The sequence below is a fragment of the Pristis pectinata genome, chromosome 11 (assembly GCF_009764475.1).
Source record: "Pristis pectinata isolate sPriPec2 chromosome 11, sPriPec2.1.pri, whole genome shotgun sequence".
Classification (NCBI taxonomy): domain Eukaryota; kingdom Metazoa; phylum Chordata; class Chondrichthyes; order Rhinopristiformes; family Pristidae; genus Pristis; species Pristis pectinata.
The window spans coordinates 14,662,990-14,684,573 of NC_067415.1; the positions used below are offsets into that span (position 1 = coordinate 14,662,990).

A 21,584-nucleotide genomic window follows, 5' to 3' on the forward strand; every position below is an offset into this window, starting at 1 on the left:
ATGTTCAGCAGGACAGGGAGCATCTGTGGAGGGAGAAACAGAGTTAATGTTTCAGGTCAATGACCTTTCACCAAAGGATGGCGGAAAAAAAACCAATGAATCAATTTATTTTTAACATTTTGGTCACTTTATTTTACTACGTTATAAATTTGACATTATTTTCTCATTATTACTTACTACTTTTTCACAGAAATGGTCATCCCTTTCAAATAATTTCAGTTTTCTCTTTTGCAATTACTACTTGGTTATTTTGCTAATTTTTTTTTTCCTCTGTAAATGGCTACATAGTTATTTCAGTGTTTCACATGTTTAGCATTGTTTTTGCATTTCCAGTCACAAATTAATTATTCCACTATTGCACTGGTATCCTCTCTCTTAATTTTTGATTAGTATTCAACTGCTTCTTTACCCAACCCAATCATTGTCGCTTGTGGGGGCTTGCTAAGTGCAAATTGGCTGCCCTATTTCCTATATTACAACTTCAAATGTTCTTAATTGGCTATGAGACGTGTTAGAAATTCTGGTCATGAATTTCTACCCAGTATTTAGCCCCAAAGGAACAGAGGGAACTTGAATGGAAAAAAAAACATTATAAACCTAGCAACATGCATTACAATGAGTGTAAAAGAAGATTTAAAGATTAGAGCATGGAATAGTTGAATTGTTACAGCACGCAACAGTCTATTCAGCTCATTAATTTAGATTCAACTCTTTGCAAAAGTATCCAGTCGGTTCCTTAACTGTTTCCCCATAGTCCTGCAATTTCTCTCTCTCTTTCTCTATCATTTATCTATTTAACTCCTTTTTGAAAGCATGATTTAATCTGCTCTGTCAGACTTTCAGGCAGTGAATTCTAAATTACCATGTGGGAACATTTTCCCTCAGGCCATCCGGGATTCTTTTGCCAATCATAAAATCTGTGCTCTTCATGAAGGGGGAGAATTTCCCTTTATTCATGTGGGCTGATAAGTGGGAAGTAATACCTGCCCCACAGAAATTTCAGGCTATGATCATCTCCAACAAGAAAGAGAGTCTAACCACTTACCCCTGACATTCAATGGCACTACCATCTCCAAGTCCCAATTATCAACATGCTGGAGGTCACCATTGACCAGAAATTCAATGGGACTAGCCACATAAATACTCGGACTACAAGAGCAGGTCAGAAGCTGGGTACTCTGTGGCAAGTGACTCACTCCTTAACACCCCAAAGACTTGCTACTATCTATGAGGCTCAAGTCATCATTGTTATTGAATATGCTCCAAATGCTTCGATGAGTGCAGCTCCATCAACTCTCAAGAATCTCAGCACCATTCAAGACAAAGGAGCCCACTTGACTGGTACCCTTTATCACCAACCTAAACATTCCTTCCCTCCACCACTGACACACAGTGGCTGCAGTGTGCAGCATCTACAAACTGCAGTGGTAGAAGTGAGTACAATTACAATGTTTAAAAGACATTTAGACATGCACATGGATAGGAAAGGTTGTGAGGGATATGGGCCAAATGCAGGCAAATGGGACCAGCTCAGGTAGACAACTTGTTTGGCATGGATGAGTTGGGTCAAAGAGTTGTTTTCCGTGCTGTATAACTCTCTGAGGCTATAATGATTTTTAACAGAGGGTAGCCATGCACTGTCTGGAACAGGCAAGAATCCAGCGTGACAGTAGGACATTAAATTCAGTGGTGAAGTAGCAATGGATGTAATTTGGCCAAAAAACAATGCAACTTGGAGGGGAGTGGGTTAACAGATTGGAAGAAGGTAAGAAGGAACCCATTAACATGATTGAAATATTTGAATGCAGTGGCCAAGAATGAGCCTTACAGAAGATACAGAGGAGAGTTACTGCATGTTGCAAGAGTTCAGTTATGTAGGGAGTTTGGAATCTGGGATTATTCTCCTCAGACATTCAATAGATATGTTCAAAACTGTGAAGGTTTTGATAGAGCAAGAAAGAAACTTCTTCCACTGGCAGAGGATTTGTTGACTTGAGGACAAGGTTTATTTGTTATGGGTAAAAGAATGAGGGGTGAGTTGAATAGAATTATTTTCCATAAAGTGAATTGCTTGGATTTTGGATGCTCTGCCAGAAATCGTGGTAAGAACAGATTCAATCATAACCTTCAAGGGAATTGGATAAATAATTGAAGCATAAAATGTTCCAGGGCATGGGGAATAGACACAGACCTAAACTGATTGTTTTTTTTTCCGAAAAAGCCAATATGAACACAATGGAGATAATGGCCTTCTTCTTTTGGGCCAAGCAGAAACTCTATGAATACTTCACACACTTGGCATGCTTTGCTCGTTTCAGGATCTGCCGAAGTATTATCCTGAAGTGAATTGTCAATGGTTCCAAGAAGAACTTGCCAAGAATTAGAGGTATCTGAGGATCAGGACTGAAGCCAAGATCTGCTTGGGCTCAAATTTAAAATCTACTTCGAAGTTAAAGCGCAGATTCAAGGGTCCACAAACTGACCTCGCTTCTTTGATTATGACTGAGAAAGGAGCAAAGAAAAGAGTGATTGGCCTTTCCTGGAGCATTAATGCATGTTGCACACTATGGTCTAGTTCCAACAGATACTGTATTTGTTTATTATTGTCACATGTACTGTGATACAGTAAAAAACTTAGTTTTGCAAGCCATCCACACAAGTCATTTCAAAACATAAGTACATTGAGATAGTACAAGGGAAAAGCAATAACAGAATACAGAATTTCATGTTACAGTTAAAGTTATGGAGAAAATGCAGTGTAGGTAGACAATAAGATGCAAGGGCCATGACGAGGTAGATTGTGAGGTCAAGAGTTCATCTTTAACGTACAAGAAGCACGTTCAAGAGCCTTATAACAGCTTGCTGGTAAAAAGGAACAGGAGCAACAGAAGCAAAATAATGTTTCGTCACAGTCAATTTTTAATGTAAAATGTAGTGGCAATGAGGAACTGCCACTTGGTGGACAATATCTTGAGCATCATAAGTGCCATTCATCATTCACTCCTAAGCTAAACAATTTACCACAAAATTCTCTTTCAAAGTTGACAACACATTTAATCAGAATATCTGTCAATTCAATTCTAGTCAAATTATTGTTCCCACAAAATTTTCTAGAGGTTGCAAAGTCAGTTTTGCACATTTATTTCACACTAGACGTAAGCAAGAGCGAGGTTAATGTTCTAAAAAATTAGTTGTCTTTTCAAACAGCTCAACTGGTTAAGAAGTAATCTGAGATTGTCAAAATCATGAAAGATAAGATACATTATATTGGTTCTTCTTTATTCAAGCTGAGTTGCAATAAGAAGCCAAAAATTTAACATATTTACAAAACAATTAAGGGGAGAAGGATGAAAAAATATTTAAATATAATGTGGCTAGAATGCTCAAAACTGCGCCACAAATTATAGTTAAACAATGAGTAACAAATTCTCCTGGAAAGGAATTAAATAGTTGCTTAAAGGAAAAAAAGAACAGCAAAGAAAATGGAGTGTAATATTTAGTGGATTAAGAGGTCATACAGTCAGAGTCATAAAAGTACCACAGCACAGAAACAGACCCTTCAGCCCATCTAATCCATGCCGACCTGATCTTCTGCCTAGTCCCATCTACCTGCACCCGGACCATATCCCTCAAAACCCCTCCCATCCATGTACCTATCCAAACCTCTCTTAAATGTTACAATTGAACTCGCATCTACCACTTTCGCTGGCAGCTCGTTCCACACTCGCACTACCCTCTGAGTGAAGAAGTTACCCCTCAGATTCCCCCTAAATATTTCACCTTTCACCATAAACCTATGTCCTCCAGTTCTAGTCTCACCCAACCTGAGGGGAAAAAGCCTGCATGCGTTCACCCTATACTCCTCATAATTTTGTATACCTCTATAAGATCTCCCCTCATTCTCCTGCACTCCAGGGAATAAAGTCCTAACCTATTCAACTTTTCCCTATAACTCAGGTCCTCAAATCCTGGCAACATCCTTGCAAATTTTCTCTGCACTCTTTCAAGTTTATTGATATCTTTCCTGTAGGTAGGTGACCAGAACTGCACACAATACTCCAAATTCGGCCTCACCAATGTCTTGTACAACTTCAACATAACATTCCAACTGATGTACTAAATGCCCTGATTTATGAAGGCCAAAGTGCCAAAAGCTCTCTTTATGACCCTATCTACGTGTGATGCCACTTTCAAGGAATTATGGATCTGTATTCTCAGGTCCCTTTGTTCTTCTGCACACCTCAATGCTCTACCATTCTGTGTAAGTCTTACCCTGGTTTGTCCTCCCAAAGTGCAACATCTCACACTCATCTGCATTAAATTCCATCTGCCATATTGCAGCCCAGTTCCCCAGCTAGTCAAGATCACGCTGAAAGCCCTGACAGCCCACCTTGCCGTTCACCACGCCCCCAATCCTGGTGTCATCCACAAGCCCCCTGATCCAGTTCACCACACCATCATCCAAACCATCAATACAGGTGACAAACAACAATGGACCCAGAACCGAGTCCCATAGCACACCACCAGCTACAGGCCTCCAGTCAGAGAGACAACCATCCACCACCACTCTCCGGCCCCTCCCGCCAAGCCAGTCCTGAATTCAATCGGCTACCCCACTCCAAATACCAAGCAATTCAACTCCCTGGAGCAGCCTCCCAGCGGGACCCCGCCAAAGGCACTGCCAAAGTCCATGTAGACAACGTCCACTGCTCCTCCCCCATGGACCTCCTCTGACAACCTCCTCGAAGAACCCCACAAGACTGGCTACACATGACCCACCACACACAAAGCCATGCTGAACATCCCCAATCAGGCCCTGACCATCCAAACACCCACATATCTTGACCCCAGAATACCCCCCAACAATTCACCTATGGCTGACGTCAGGGTCACCAGCCTACAATCCCCCGGTCTACTCCCAGAGCCCTTACTGAACAACAGAACAACACTAGCCATCCTCCAGTCCTCCGGCACCTCACCCGCAGCCAATGACGTTCCAAACATCTCTGCCGTGGGCCCTGCAATTTCTGCACCAGCCTCCCACAAGGTCTGAAGGGACACACCATCCGGCTCCGGGGATTCACCCACCCTCATTCACCCCCAAACAGCCAGCACCTCCTCCTCCGCAATCCGGACACAGTCCATGATCTCACCACTCCCCCAGCTCAGCTCTACAGTCCCTGTGTCTGTCTCCAGAGTAAACACGGATGCAAAAAAATCATCTAAGATCTCCCCCATTTCCTTCAGCCCCATGCACAGATGACCACACTGATTTTCAAGAGGACCAACCCTGTCCCTTGCTACCCCCCAGCTCTTAACATAGCTATAGAAACCCTTGGGGTTCTCTTTCACCCTGTCTGCCACAGCAACCTCATGTTCTCTTTTTGCCCTCCTGACTTCTCTCTCAAGTGTTCTCTTGCATTTCTTATACTCCTCAAGCACCTCATTTGATCCTACCTGTCTATACCTGACATGCACCTCCTTCTTTTTCTTTACCAGGGCCTCAATATTCCTCAATAACCATGGTTCCATAAACTTGTTGGCCATGCCTTTTATTCTAACAGGAGCATACAGATTCTGTACTCTCAATATTTCACTTTTGAAAGCCTCCCACTTACCAAGCATCTCTTTGCCAGAAAACAGCCTATCCCAATTCACACCTGCCAGATCCCTTCCAATGCCATCAGAATTGGCTTTCCTCCAATTTAGAATCTCAACCTGAGGACCAGTCCTATCCTTCTCCATAATTATCTTGAAGCTAATGGAATTATGATCACGAGATCCAAAGCATTCCCCTACACACTCTTCTGTCACCTGCCCTGTCTCGTTCCCTAAGAGGAGATGCAGTATCGCGCTCTCTCTAGTTGGGACCTCCACATATTGATTGAGGAAACTTTCCTGAACACTTCTGACAAACTCTATCCTATCCCTTTACAGTATGGGAGTCCCAGTCAATATGTGGAAAGCTAAATCACCTACTATTACAACCTTATTTTTCTTGTTACTGTCTGTTATTTCTCTTCCAATTTGTTCCTCTATATCTCGCTGAGTATTGGGAGGTCTATAATGTAGGCCCATTAATGTGGTCATCCTTTTCTTAGGCCCAACCTTCCAAACAGGTCAATGTGGGGAAAGCATCAGTAGGGTCTTGAAGGGGCAAATGCCTGTTGCTTTGTTGTAACATTACTTGACTGAACAAGATGATTAAAATAAATCCACTCTGTGTAGAATTCCTGATGGCATAGTCAACATCAAGCAGAGATCATTGCAACCACAAATTGGAAACAGATTCTCCCATTTAATGCCCAAAATTGGGGACAGCAGTTTCCTATTTCCCCAAAGAATGAAAGAAAAACATAGGGTGCAGGCAATTAGCAAAAGCAGGTCCTTAAATGGAATCAACAACATTTATTAAAAAATATTCTTTCCTCTCAGCAGAGTTCAACTGGTTATAAGTATCATAAATACGTCATAAAAACGTCCATAGATCCCTCAACATTGCCACGCAGGTCGATGGGGTTGTTAAGAAGGCGTATGGTGTGTTGACCTTCATTAGTCGGGGTACTGAGTTCAAGAGCCGCGAGGTGATGTTGCAGCTCTATAAACTCTGGTTAGACCACACTTGGAGTATTGTGTTCAGTTCTGGTTGCCTCATTATAGGAAGGATGTGGAAGCTTTAGAGAGGGTGAAGAGGAGATTTACTAGGATGCTGCCTGGATTGGAGAGCATGTCTTATAAGGATAGGTTGCGTGCGCTAGGGCTTTTCTCTTTGGAGAGAAGGAGGATGAGAGGTGACTTGATAGAGGTGTACAAGATGATAAGAGGCATAGATCGAGTGGACAGTCAGAGACTTTTTCGCAGGGCAACAATGGCTAACATGAGGGGGCATAATTTTAAGGTGATTGGAGGAAGATACAAGGGGGATGTCAGAGGTAAGTTTTTTTACACAGAGAGTGGTGGGTATGTGGAATGCACTATCAACAGAGGTTGTGGAGGCAGATACACTAGGGACATTTAAGAGACTCTTAGATAGTCTCATGAATGATAGAGAAATAGAGGGCTATGTGTGAGGGAAGGGTTATATAGCTCTTAGAGCAGGATAAAGTGTCAGCAAAACATTGTGGGCCGAAGCTCCTGTACTGTGCTGTAATATTCTATGTTCTAAATATGCTTAATTTCTGAAGAATATTTCACCAAATGAAACAGTCACCCGTTATATTTTCTCAAAGCATTAGAGTCAGTAAACTTGCTTTGATGGGATTGAATGACTAGTCAAACCCAAACCTGCAAATCCACACAGACTGGTAACACAAATATGAAGGGGGCAGGATGGTCCCAGTCCAGAGGAAGGGGGCTGGTGCCAGCACTGTGTTGACAGAAAACTAAGATGGTGAATTGAGCCATTCTTCATTTAGAGTTATGGAGTCATGCAGCACAGAAACAGGACCTTCAGCCCAACTGGTCCATGCTGTCCAAGATGCTCATCCAAGCTAGTCCCATTTGCCAGCATTAGGCCCATGACCTTCCGAACCTTTCCTATCCAAGTACCTATTCAACTGTCTTTTAAAATTTGTTATTGTACCTGCCTCAACCACTTCCTCTGGCAGTTCAATCTACATACATTCCACCCTTTATTTCTTGGGCTTTGCAAAGTCAGGCAGCAACTGTTGGCGGGACAAGTTTATTTTATGGTTGGTATGCTTCGGTGGCAGCTCACCAGCTGTCAAGGGCATTCAAAATTTGGGTTAGCCACTTATAGTTGGAAAGACCCTGAGCTGTACAAAAATGGGGGCTGGCCTTCTATGGAGGGATACATCCAGGATACATTGTTCACCAGTCATCAGAAGATCAGCCTCAGTGGCATAGAGCATAAGCTTCTTGAATGGAAGTATGTAGTCAGGAAACAGGCAATGAGAGTTTGTTTGGACCATGCTCAGCTGTAAAGTGCCTGCTGTGGCGACTCACCGTTTAGTCGGGCGAACCGGCTCGGCAGTCGGGTCGCGCGGCGTCGGAGCGACGAGGCCCAAGATGGCGGCGGGCCTCGTCTTTCCGAGCGACAGGGAGAACCTGCGCGCGGGAAAGTCTTGATGACATAGTACTTACGTCATTGCCGGTTGTTTTGGGCGGGAACATTCTCCCTTATAGGGCCCGTGCAAGGCGGGAAAATAAACCAGTTCTTGTTTGGCAATCCTCCGATTAGCGTCTTGTTTTATTCTGCGGTAGCAACCGCTACACTGCACTGAGGTAAACTCAAAGGTAAAATGGCAATGAAGCCAAGATTACAAAACTACCTGTGGAGATCTGTGTCAGAAGGTGACGTTCACTCTCCAGTCAGTGATGATAACTATAACTCTTAACTATATTTCATAAACTATCCCGTGAAAATAAAAGTGTTACCTGATACGGAACATGAGAATTGGTAAAAGCAATGGGTGCAGCAACCTTGGTGTGACCCTGGATTGTGATGCTGTTCTTCCTGTATTATGGGGCAGAGTTTCCAATCGGAGCACAATCATGATTTGTGCAAGATGTGCCCCTAATTGCAGCAGCTTTGAGAAGTGTTCCTTTTTCTCATCTTTCCCCTTACACCTTAATAATATCATGTGAATAATCTCTCATGCACAGCAATTCTGAATGCTGTTTACTTCAATTTTTGGTGATATTCACTGAGATATTTAAGAATGGCAATGTGGTGCATTTTTATTGATACAGCTAGAAATTGTTATATTGCAAAACATAAGCCTTTTTCAAAGCTAGTCCATCACCAATCTTAAACAATTGAAAATGATTTTAAAAATGTACAGCATTTAATACTTTTGGGGAGTAATTCTGACAAATTTTAAAGAAGGAACATTAAATGTTTGAAGAATTAATTTGCAGGCTGAAAACAAAATGCTGTTTAAAAAGCTTCTTAAAATAATCCCAGATTAAATTGAAGTTAGTCAATACAAAGCTACATTTAAAAAAATGCAAACCTTTATTTATGAAGCAGGCTGTGTATAAATCTTCTCGTATAAACAATAGAACACATTACGCTGTAATGCTTGGCAAGTTTTTGCCTGGAAGATCAAGCACATTAGTAGCACTAAACTTTATTGTATTAACATGTTGTACACTGCGTCTGAAATGTTTTCTCTCGAAATCTATGGAATAAATTTCAGGGGAAGTGTAAAATGCATTGATGTGTCTGCATTGCATGACCAGAGATGAAATACTAGGTTGCGTTTTCTAGATATAATTGATCCGAGAGAACATTCAAGTAGAGTAATAGATAATGGTCCGATCATAACAGGGAAAGATTAACAAAGAGAAAACAAGCTAAATAAAGAACAGGCAGAATGTAAAGTAGGCATAAATGAAAACAAAAATCTCTATTGTGTTTGTATTGAGATAAAGTTAGAGTAAAGTTCGATCCAGACCCTTGTAAGATGAAGAAATGAAGATGATAAATCTTCATCGTCTAAATACTACTAGAGATTTGCATTACCAAGAAAGTGAAAACCTTGCAATGAAAGTATTTTAGTGAGGTTGGGTTTCATATGGTTATCAATATGTTGATACTTATAGATACTTCTGAAAAAAAACTGGAGTGATGATGCTTGCCTGTGTTCTCCCCGTGTCTGTGTGGGTTTCCTCCAGGTACTCCGGTTTCTTCCTACATTCCAAAGATGTACGGGTTAGGAAGTTGTGGGCATGCTATGTTGGCGCTGGAAGAGTGGCGACACTTGTGGGCTGCCCCCAGCACATTCTTAGCAATGTAAAAAGACATATTTCACTGTGTGTTTCGATGTACATGTGACTAATAAATAAATATGAGTATGAATACTTGGTGCCCATGCCTCAATATTATTTTTCTTCATTAAACTTAATCCCAAAGATATTCCTCCATGTTTCACCAATGTGAAATTTTCCAATTTCAATGCCAACTCTCCCTCTGGTCACTTTGACAGAGATTGCCATTTCATGTTGAAAAATGTAACATTTTTTTCAAAGTCAGTATCATTGATATAAATTCTCATCAAATCTCAGGATTATCCCAGACTGATTCTTGCATACCATGAAGGGAAGTGACTATTATCTGTGCAGTTTTCATTCAAGTACGCCAGATTTCTAAGCTTAATTTTTCCTAATATTAGCTTTATTGGCCCAAAAGATCATCAAATTTTAAGTGCAAACTGACTTTACTTTTCAGCCCGCCTTAAAAAACAAACAGCCTGGGTCAAGTCAAGCCACTGCGTCAGGATTCGTCATCCATCTCAATTTTGTGAAGCATGTCCTTCCCAACAGATCCACTTTGATAAGTCTTGCACTGTTTTAACAGGATTAAATCTACCTATCACCCACCGACCCGTCTCAACCCTTCCCCACTCCTCTTTATACTGGCTACCTTCCCTCTCCACTCTCCGTTCTGATGCAGGGTCTCAGCCTTAAACATTGACTATCCTTCTGCATGCTGCCTGACCTGCTGAGTTCCTCCAGCGGCTTGTTTATTTGCTCCAGGTCCCAGCACCTGCAGTTTCCTGTAGCTTCATTTTTCTGCACACTCTCACTCTAGCTTAAAAACATTCTGCACACAATTGGCTCAACCTCCAGGAGAATTAATCAGCATTGCTTGTTGCAAGCAGTTAGCAGAAATAGCCAATCTGCTGCAGGAACTCAGTGGGTCGAGCAGCATCTGTGGGAGAAAATGAATTGTCGATGTTTCAGGTCAAAACCCTGCATCAGGACACTTGACCCGAAATGTCGACAATTTCTTTCCTCCCACAGATGCTGCTCGACCTGCTGAGTTCCTCCAGCAGATTGTTTGTTGCTCCAGATTCCAGCATCTACAGTCTCCCCTGCTTTTGTTTATTTGCAGGCCTACGAAAAAGATATAGAAATTAATCTGAATCTTTTGGGTGCAAGAAATCCATTTAGGAACCTGGTACTACACTGCACTTTTTGTAGAAAGAAGATGTCACATCTTTTAAAGCATTTCTTAGCAATTTAAAATCTGGCTGCTCAGGGGTGATGGGTTGATACCCTATTTTCAAATGCTTTAGTTTCTGTGAAAAAATACAATTTACAATGGCAGTGGGCAAACATATCAAGGAATTTTATTCAATGCAATCACTTTGAAATAATTATATTTTAAAATGTCCAATTCTGCTGGTTCTTGCCAGATTTTGCTGAATGCATGCAGGTTCAAGTAGAACTGGTCACTGCATTTGTCTGTATAACAACAACAACTTTGCTCTGGTGGTAACATAATTGTAATGAGGAGCTTTGGGACACTAAGTGTGTGAAAGGTACTTTATAGATTAAAGGCCTTTCCTATTTCAAGGCCAGATTTGGGTTGTTGTAATTACTGGGTTGAGTATAACTGGGTAAGTAGTAAATGGTATAAAAGCCAATTTTAATAATTAGTAATTTTACAAATGCATTTTTATCATTGTCCAGTCAACCAGAGAGACTGGAACTCTGAAATAAAAACAGAAAATGCTGGAAACATTCAGTAGCTACAACTTCAATTAACTTGCGATCTTTACCTGTATCATAACTGGCCATTTTTGCTATAAAATCTTGGCTCAGTTTTTCTCTCCCCATTAGCAAAGACTAACCTGCTGGATATACCTCACAGCCCTGTATTTCACAACATCTTACATTTCTTCACATCATCCTTCATCAGTCTCCATTAACCAATTAATCTGATGAGTTCTACAATTTATCAACTCTGCCTCACTCTATCAGAGACATTCCCTATCTTATCTGTTCCTTCCTCCCCCACTTCTGTGCAACTTAAGAGTAATTTATATTCCCCCTTTTACAGTTCTAATGAAGCATCTTCAATATAAAATGTTTTCCTTCCACAGATGTTGTCTGACCTGTTGTGTGTTTCCAGCATTTTCTGCTTTTATATCAGATCCAGTGAGATTCAAGTTCAAGTTTTGAAATGGTAAAACTCTAACCATTTGGGATTTATGGGGAGGCACAAGATAGAATCAGAGTTCATCTAGAAATAAAGGGAGAGAAAAATTGAGACTCAGTCAGTCAACGTTACACTTGCTCAACCTCGCAGTATTGAACCAAACCTGAGCAGAGCAACGTCAATCTCAAAGGTAAGTTGAACGCAAAAGGATATTATCAAACAGTCTTGGAAACGGAATATATTGATTTGTATATTTCACAAGAGGTATCTATGATGAAACAGAAAATTTTAGTTGATTATTTTTAAGATGTAGAGGGTCACGGCTGGCAAATGGAGCCAAAGGATTGCAGTGAGTTAGGTGTAAAGTTCCACTATTTCTTCAGTTGACGTGCACAAAGTGTGACCTTATTTTTAACCAACACTGTTCTGTACTATCATTTTTCAAGATTATATTTTCAAAAAAATAAATAATTGTATTAATAAAATCATGTCATAAATTGGTAAATTGCTTTATTATCGTCACATGTATCAAGGGACAGTGATAAACTTTGTTTTGCATGCCATCCATACAGATCATTTCATGACATCAGTACATTGAGGGGAATGCAGTAAGAGAATGCAGAATAAAATGTTACAGTTACAGAGAAGGAACAGTGCAAGCAGACAATAAGGTGCAAGGCCATAACAAGGTGGATTTTGAGGTCAAGAGTCCATCTTATTGTACTAGGGGACTGTTCAACAGCGGGATAGAAGCTGTCCTTGAGCCTAGTGTTACATGCTTTTAGTCTTTTGTATCTTCTGCCCAATGGGAGGGAGGAGAAGAGAGAATGTCCAGGGTGTGTGGGGTCTTTGATTATGTTAGCTGCTTTACCGAGGCAACGAAAAGTGCAGATAGAGTCCATGAAGGGGATATTGCCTACACCTAATCTTCAAATTTTACTTTTCTTATTGAAGGAACGAAGGAATGAGGTCCACAGTCACATTAAATACCTGATATTTAAAAAAAATAATTCTTGAGAAGTGTGCTCGGCTGGTGTTTACCGCCTGTCCCATGTTGCTCTGCTCAATTAATGATAGCTGCCTTGCAGCCTGGACCACTTCATGGGCAGTTACATGATCACCCACATCAGTACAGGACTGCAGGAACATAGACTGGGTGAGGACATCAATTTCCTTCCCTATATTGATGGGCAAGCAAGCTATTTAAGAGAGTCTGACAACACTGTAGCATAACTGCACCAATGCCAGCGATTTATTTTCACATTTCCAGATCTTGCTGGCAAATAAGTTTGAATTCTCAAACTGGGGATGGGGGGATCTGAACTCCCACCTCCTGGGTTACTACACCACTACTATTGTGCTCCTGGTCCAATAGGCTGCAGAAGTGTAATATTACCAGACCAGTATCCAGAGGTTTGGATTATTGACCCAGAAACATAAGTTTGAATCCATATGGCAGCTGGAGAATTTAATTCAGTTAATTAGGTAAATCTGTAATTAAATAAAAGATTGCATTATTAATGGTGACTGGACTGTCATAAAAACCCATCTGGTACACTGGTGCTCTGCTGAAAAAGAATTACCCAACTGTGTAATCTGTGAGTCTGCAGACTCATTGCTATGTACTTGACCCTTAAATGCCCTCCAAGGTACCCTACCAAGCCACTCCGGTTAGGGCAATTAGGCATTTAATGGTGAGCATTTCCTGTGAAAAAATAAATTAAGCTAAGACAACCATGATGTTATGGCACAGGAATACAATAGAAAGACACTTATTCTAATCTGATATCTGTGCAAGATTTGCATTATAAGCAGAAGATTCTGGAAATACTCATTAGGTCAAGTGGCATCTGTGGAAAAAGAAACTGAATTAATGTTTCAGTCCTTCATCCAAACTGGGGAAGTGAGGAAACAAGTTAGCTTGCAATTGCAGAGAAGATGGGGGAGAGGTGAGCAGGATCTCTGATAGGCTGAAGGCAGGATTGTCAAGGTGATTTCACTGTGTCCAGAGCTGTCTGTTTGATAGATTAATGAGGGTAGATAGAGAGAGAATCAGAATCAGAATCAGATTTATTATCACTGACACATGACGTGAACTTTGTTGTTTTGTGTGCAAAGACATAAAAATCTATAAATTACATGAAATAGATAAATAGTGCAAAAAATAGTGTTCATGGACCATTCAGAAATCTGATAGTGAAGGGGAAGAAGCTGTTCCTGAATCATTGAGGTTGGGTCTTCAGGCTCCTGTACCTCCTCCCTGATGGTAGTAATGAGAGGAGGGCATGTCCTGAACTTTGAAGGTCCTTAATGATAGACACTGCCTTCTTGAGGCACCGCCTCTTGAAGATGTCCTCGATGGTGGGGAGGGTTGTGTCTGCGATGGAGCTGGCTGAGTCTGTAACACTCTTCAGCCTCTTGCAATCCTGTGCAAACCTAAGCAAACCTAATCATGGCTTCCCCTCTCCCATAGTTGACAGAGCCTTCAACTACATCTCATCTATTTTCCACACTTCTGCTCTCACCCCCTGTCCTCCTGGTCAAAGCAAGGATAGAAATCAAGTGGTCCTCACTTTCCTCTTACCACCATCTGAATTCAATCCTTTGCAACACCCATCATCTTCAACAAGATTCCACCATCAGACACATCTTGCCCTTCCCTCCCCACTCAGCATTACACAGGGACTGTTCCCTTTGTGACTCCCTGTCCCACTCTTGCATCTCCACGAACCACTCTCCTTCTCATCGTACTTTCCCATGCAACCCACTGGAAATAGTCATAGAATCACAGAGCTATACAGCATGGAAACAGGCCTTTCAGCCCAACTCACCTGTGCTGACCAAGTGGCCAAACTGAGCTGGTCCCATTTGCCTGGATTTGGCTCATATCCCTCTAAACATTTCCTACCTATGTAACGGTCCAACTGTCTTTTAAATGTCATAATTGTACCCACCTCTACCACTTCCTCTGGTAGCTCGTTCCATATACTCACCACTCTCTGTGTGAAAAAGTTGCCCTTCGGATCCCCTTTAAATCTTTCCCCTCTCACTTTAAACCCGTGCCCTCTAGTTTTGAACTCCCCTACCCTGGGGACAAGACTTTGGCTATTCACCTTATCTGTGCCCCTCATGATTTTATAAACCTCTATAACGTTACCCCTTAGCCACCTACATTCCAGGGAAAAAAAAGTCCTAGTCTATCAAGCCTCGTAAATCTTTTTGGCATCCTCTCCAGTTTAGCGACATCCTTACACCATCTCCAGTTTAATGATGTCACATTTATTCATTTCTTTGTTCCTTCCCACCATCCAGCCACATAAACAATCCTTTCAGGTGAAGCAGCAATTCACTTGCACTTCCTCCAGAGCAGCACATTACATTCAATCCTCTGCAGTGGAGAAACCAAATGGAGAAACAAAACACCTTATGTCCACAAGGGTAACCTTGGGCTTCCAATTGCCATTAATTTAATTCTCCAACCCACTCTTCTTCTAACCACTCTGAGGCCTCCTGCACTTTTCCCAAGGCCTGATGTAAGTTTGAAGAACAAAATCTTATCTTCCATCTGGGCATGTTGGAGCCTCGGGCACTCAGTACTGAATTCAATAATTTCAGCTAACTTGTATCAAAATTGGCTGGTTCTGCTGTAGTTCTGTGCATCTATAATATGAACAGTTCTTCTTTCTTGACATACTGTACATTGTTTGATCTGAGGAGCATTTTCAAAATTCTTCTTTTGGTTTCAGGTCTCAGTATCAGCTCTGACTTGCATTTCACACCCTTAGCATGTCCCTTTATTTACTTTCTCTCTCTTTAGATTCCCTCATTAATCTGCCAACCAGACGGCTCCATAAACAGCAGAATCACCTCACTGACCCTGGCTTCATTCCATGGGAAATACTTTCCTTGTCCTGTCCACCTTTCCCACACCTCTCTGCAACTTAAAACTAACTTCTTTTCTCACTGTCCCACTTCAGAAGAAGGCTTTTCAACCTCAAACATTAACTCTATTTCTCTTTCCACAAATGCTGCCTGAACCCCTGAATGTTTCCAGCATTCACGGTTTTTAATCCAGATTTCCAGTTTCCATAGCTTTCTTGAATTTCAAGAATTATAATATATCTATCAACAATCTTAATCACTTGATTAAAATGCTTAACTGCAATATCTCTTCGGTGGTGTGATCCAACACAGAATGTCAAGCCGTATAAATGATATACAGTTTAGATAGCCTTGGACCTGCTCCTTCCTAAATAGGTTTTACCTGCTGTGATTGGCTGTCCTCTGCAGAATACATTAGCTGTTCCTGTACTAACTAAGTACAAAACAAAGTTTATGCAGATGATACATCATTCTGTCTGCATTGGCTTCATTGCTACATTAGTAATATACTGTACATCCCTGGTGAACAGTTAGATTGGGAATCAAATTAATCTTGGAGTTCAAATCTGCCTTGTAAGAATTGATTACACTGCAGCAAGAAAGCAAGCAAAATTAAAAATAGAAGGAACTGCATAACCTAAAAAAATTAGGTCATTTAACCACTCCCAGTGTAACCCTTTTAGACCAAGTACTCCTACGAGCTTTTAAAATCCACGTTTCAGTCCATATATCCACTCTAATCAAGGGGATAGAAAAAAGTGCCAAATGCTATCTTATCTATTTTGAACGTATCAGTTCCTTTCTTCTCCTGATAATTAAGGGATTTTCTTTGAAGGTATAATTTTGCTGTGGTTCACATTGAGTTTGCTTTACCTTTGCACTCCACGTCTGTGCTTACCATGAGCAACTCAGAAGAAGCAATCAGAAGACCTCGAGTACTTTAGCAGATAATCCTTTTACAGGTGCAAATCTGGGCATAATTTACCACAAGAACGTGAGGGGGAGAGCACCAAATAAACCCTCCCATCTGCTTTGCCATTCAGCAAGGTCATTACAGAGCTAATCTACAGCTTCATTTCCAATTCCCCACATGTTCCCCATACCATTGACCCTCCTGTAGTCTAAAAATCCATCTTTCTCTGCTTCTTAAGGGGAGAGAAAGGTGCATTAAAGGAGATATGAGGGGAAAATTATTTGTTTTATGCAGAAAATGGTTGATATCAGGACCTCACTACCAGGAGAAGTGGCGGAACCAGATACAATCACCACATTTAAGAGATGTTTGAATAGGCACTTAAATAGGCATTGAAAGATATGGACAAATGGGATTACTGTCAGTGGGCAAAAAGGTCAGCATGGCCGTGGTGGTCTAAAGGGCACATTTCTGTGCTCAACAACTCTATGACTCTGTGACACTATACTAATCCTACATTAATCCCATTTCATTCTCTCCACATTCCCATCAATTCCCTCTAGATTCGACCACTCATCTAGGGTCCATTAGCCCAACAACCGGCACATCAATAGGACGTGGGAGTAAACTACAGCACCCAAAGGAAAACTCACAATCACAGGGAGAACATGAAAACTCCACACAGACAGCACCGGAGGTCAGGATTGAACCAGGTTGCCAGCACTGTGAGGAAGTATTTTTACCACTCTGTTACTCACCTGCATTGGCTTTGGACTTTGGAATGGTTCTTGAAGAAGGGAACCACAATTCCAGGTCCTTCTCCATATCTCACACACTGACATTTGTCTTGTTTGTTGTGGATTAAGCCAGAATTAGAGATGGAATGTCTCATAGCTTTTGACAGCCCGGGATCAGTCATGGGAAAATGTAGTTCTTGCCCTGTCATCTGCTACTGCATGTAGTTTAAAACCCACCCCTACTGCATGGCCAAATTTGTCCATTCCACTTGCTTATGTAAACCCCCTGAAATGGAAAATACCACATGTATATAATTCCCTGATGAACACGCGTCCATTTTGGATGCCTGAGATTTATTTGCCTTTCTGCAAATTCCCAAACATGAAATTTTGTCCAATGATCAAACAGGAAAAAAGAAATTCTGCTTTTCAGACAATGCACTGTGACATATTGTTTGACACTGTTGTTTATGACCTGATTAAAGTAACATAACATTTCAAGGTCCCTCTTGTACTAAGTCAAAAATAGGTCAGTTCAAGAATGGACTTACGACATAAAAATAACTCCAGAATTCAGAAGGGACAAAAAAAATTTACCTCCTTGCTTAAGAAACACATCTGAAACCCTTGACAATCCTTGAAAATGTGAGGTTAATGACAAAGCCACCTCAACCAAAGAATTTTTGTTTGCATATTCAATTTTTGGCATCCACTGTATTTGACTTTTTCAAATTTCAGATAAAGATTCTGCTTCTATCATTTACACCTTCTCCAGAACCAGCCTTGGTTCCTTTACCAAACTCTTTTACCTTGCCCTATCATCTCTTTAAGTCTCTTATTCACTCCTGCCTTCCACTCTGTCACAGGATTCCCATTTAGTTTTTCTCTGTTCTCTCCTTCCTCTGCTCATCAAAATCTAATCATCTCTAACTTTCTGAGTTTGAATGAAAAACCTTTGACCTGAGGCATTAACTAACCTTCTCTATCCATCTTTGACCTGAAGAATTAGATCATCTTCTCCATCCATAGATGCTGCCTGACCTAATGAGTATTTCCAGTACTTTCAGCTTTTGTATCAGATTTTTGTAGAATGTGTATTGGAATTGGTTTATTATTGTCACATGCACCGAGATAAAGTGAAAGGCTCTTGTTTGCGTACCATCCAGACAGATCATGCCATGCATAAGTACATCAAGGTAGTAAAAAGAAAAATGGAATGCACAATATAGTCCAGAGAAAGGACAATGCAGGCAAACAAATAAAGTGCAAGGGTCACGACAAGGTAGAGTGGGAAAGCAAGAGTTCATCTTTAGGGTATGAGTTTGATAACAGTGGGATAGATGCTGTGCTTGAGTCTGGTGACATGTACTCTCAAACTTTTGTACCTTTTGCCTGATGGGAGGGGAGAAGAGAGAATGACTGGGGTGGGAGGGTCCTTAATTATGTTGGCTGCTTTCCCGAGGCAGCTGGAAGTATAGACTGGGCCAATGGAGGGGAGGCTGGTTTGCGTGATGGACTGGGCTGCGTTCACAACTCTGCAATTTCTTGCGGTCTTGGGCAGAGCAGTTGCCATACCAAACTATGATGCATCTAGGTAGGATGCTTTCTATGGCGTATCTGAGAAAATTGGCAAGAGTCATCGGGGACATGCCGAATTTCCTTAGCCTTTCAAGGAAGTAGAGGCATTGGTGTGCTTTCTTGGCTGATCAAGTGGCTGGATCAGGACAAACTGATATTGGAGATTGTGATTTATGATTATACCAGACGTTTTAAGAACAATAAAGGTGTACAGCAGTTTATTAATGCATCATGTTGATGAGGAATTTCATATGGTAAGTTGAGAATATGGCCATATGGCACTTCACTCTTTTGGCTCTTTTGGTTTGAACATTCCAATACCAATTATTTTGGGATGAACAGAACCTAAGCCAGACGTAGGGTCTTTCAGAATTAATATGAGATGATGTGCAACACAGTAGTGCTGCAGGTAGTGCTGCTGCCTTGCAGCTCCAGCGACCTGGGTTCAATTCCGACCTCCAGCAATGTCCGCATGTTGTTTGCATGTTCTCCCTGTGGGCTTGGGTGTTTCCCTCAGATGTTCCAGTTTCCTCCCACATCCCAAGAAACCTGTTAAGTTAATTAACCACTGCAAATTGCTCATCATGTTGGTGGGTGGTAGAGGAATGAGAGGGCATGTGAGAGAGAATGTGTTACAGGGAAATCAGTGGGGTAATGTGATTGACAGGATTGCTCTGAGATCTGGCATAGACTTCATTGGCTGAATGGCCTCCTTCTTTGTCATCAGAATTAAGACTGGATGAAAAAAATTAAATAAGGTGTTCTTTTATTTTTAAATATCAGTTCCAATCCCTCCAACAAATCCTTGACTCGACAGTATTGTGGCCAGACTCTGCCATTATCACACCCAACTCCCTACACTTTTGGGATTTACCTCAATGTCAACAGGGCAAGTCATCAAATATTTAAAGAAAACCTGACAGGGGAAAGCTGCCTGAGGAATTAATGAGTCTGGGCTTGAAAACTGAGGGTGAAGATGCCCAGAATATTTTAAATCTCCATCTCCAATCGCTTCTATCACACTTAATTTATTTTATTCATTTGGAACATTGGAGCAGGAGAGGGCTGAACAGCCCCTGGAGTCTGCAGTGCCAAAGTTCAGGTCATTGCTGATCTGAACATTGGCCTCAATTCATGTTCCTATATCATACCCATCGGGCCTTCATTTTCACTGCAGTGAGAAATCTGTCCCCGACTTTGAATGTACTTAAGTAGAACATAGAACATAGAAAAACTACAGCACAATTCAGGCCCTTCAGCCCACAAAGCTGTGCCGAGCATGTCCCTACCCTAGAAATTACTAGGCTTACACATAGCCCTCTATTTTACTCAGCTCCATGTACCTATCTAACAGTCTCTTAAAAGACTCTATTGTATCCGCCTCCACCACCGTTTCCGGCAGCCCATTCCACGCACTCACCACTCTCTGAGTAAAAAACTTCCCCTGATATCTCCTCTATACCTACTCCCCAGCACCTTAAACCTGTGTCCTCTTGTGGCCACCATTTCAGCCCTGGCAAAAAGCCTCTGACTATCTACCCTATCAATACCTCTCATCATCTTATACACCTCTATCAGGTCCCCCCTCATCCTCCGTCTCTCCAAGAAGAAAAGGCCGAGTTCCCTCAACCTGCTTTCATAAGGCAAGATCCGCCTTCCAGGCAGCGTCCTTGTAAATCTCCTCTGCACCCTCTCTATGGCTTCCACATCTTTCCTGTAGTGAGGTGACCAGAAATGAGCACAATACTCCAAGTAGGGTCTGACCAGGGACCTATATAGCTGCAACAATACCCCCCAGCTCCTAAATTCAATTCCTCGATTGATGAAGGACAATATACCATATGCCTTCTCAACCACAGAGTCAACCTGCGCAGCCGCTTTGAGCATCCTATGGACTCAGACCCCAAGATCCCTCTGATCCTCCACACTGCCAAGAGTCCTACCATTAATACTATATTCCACCAACATAGTTGACCTACCAAAATGAACCACTTCACACTTATCTGGGTTGAACTGCATCTGCCACTTCTCAGCCCAACTCTGCATCCTATCTATGTCCCTCTGTAACCTCTGACAGCTCTCCAAACTATCCACAACACCCCCAACCTTCGTGTCATCCGCAAACTTACTAACCCACCCCTCCACTTCCTCATCCAGGTCGTTTATAAAAATCACCAAGAGTAAGGGTCCCAGTACAGATCCCTGAGGTACACCACTGGTCACCGACCTCCACTCAGAATATGATCCCTCAACAACCACTCTTTGTCTTCTGTGGGCCAGCCAGTTCTGGATCCACACTGTAATGTCCCCTTGGATCCCATGTCTCCTCACCTTCTCCATAAGCCTCGCATGGGGTACCTTATCAAATGCCTTGCTGAAATCCATATACACTACATCTACTGCTCTCCCTTCATCGATGTGCTTAGTCACATCCTCAAAAAATTCAATCAGACTCGTAAGGCAGGACCTGCCCTTGACAAAGCCATGCTGACTATTCCTAATCATATTATACCTCTCCAAATGTTCATAAATCCTGCCTCTCAGGATCTTCTCCATCAGCTTACCA

At 41.7% G+C, this 21,584-nt stretch overlaps 1 protein-coding gene across 2 annotated transcripts in view; it reads right to left on the reverse strand.

The window, feature by feature from the left end:
- The window catches only part of LOC127575843 (gamma-aminobutyric acid receptor subunit gamma-3), a 449,528-nt gene that overhangs the window by 369,791 nt on the left and 58,153 nt on the right, over positions 1-21,584 (reverse strand). The window lies entirely within an intron of this gene.